The sequence below is a fragment of the Octodon degus genome, unplaced genomic scaffold (assembly GCF_000260255.1).
Source record: "Octodon degus isolate 3935 unplaced genomic scaffold, OctDeg1.0 scaffold00079, whole genome shotgun sequence".
In the NCBI taxonomy this organism is placed as follows: Eukaryota; Metazoa; Chordata; class Mammalia; order Rodentia; family Octodontidae; genus Octodon; species Octodon degus.
In genome coordinates, this window is record NW_004524655.1 from 7,189,008 (window position 1) to 7,189,969 (window position 962).

Below are 962 nucleotides of genomic sequence, written 5' to 3' on the forward strand. Positions count from 1 at the left end.
GTGAAGAGGAAGGATTTTCCCCTGTGAACAGCCTTCTGTGTTTGTCACACAAGACTTTAGCTAGCCTTCAAGCAGCTGGAGGATGATGAGCTCCAATGGATGAGGTGAGCCCAATTTTGTGATTTTGTTTTTTACACCTCTTAGATGTCTTTAAGAAAAGTGGTTGAGAGGCCTGGGAGATAGGTCAGTGGAGTAAGTGTTTGCCTGGCAAACACAAGGGCCTACATTCAATCCCTGGTTCCACCAAAAGGAAAAAAAAAGAAAAAGAAAAGAAGAAAGAAAGAAAGAATGAATGAAAGAAAGAAAAAAAGAAAGAAAGAAAAAGAAAGAAAGAAAGGTGATTGAAAGAGGAACATGAAAGGGATGTGGTCCTTAATAAATCCAAGTGCTATCTTCCTATTAATTCAGGGCCAGAAAGTCAGCCAGCTACACTGGGTCTCCCACTGTAGGAATGATGGGTAATGAATTTGTATGGACTTCCAGAGCCCTAGAAGGATGCACATATTCATGAATGAGATTATTTCTAGGGTTCCTCCAGGGGAAGTGAGATGCTACCACCTTTCTGCTAACGACAGATGTTGCTGGACCACATCTCAGCAAGGCTGGAGCTCCCAGTGAGCACTGACACTTCCTCCATTGAAGCTCAAACCCGATGATCTGTGATCTCTTCCAGGTGGAAACTCAAATATCTTCAGGCATGGATGTCGCTCACTGTAGAGCTCCCCTGGGTTCGATCCCCTAGTACTGAAAAAACAAAGAAAAAAAAAAAGACAAAAATCAATAAATAAAATACTCAAACTCATAAACATATAGACCTGTGGTCTCCAGGGCTTGAAGATTTGGAGAAGGATGGAAATTTCTTGTTTAGTGGGTATAGTGTTTCAGTGATGCAAGGTTAATACAGAAATTCCTCATTTAATGACCTACACATTCAATGACTGCTCAGATTTATGGTCAAGGCA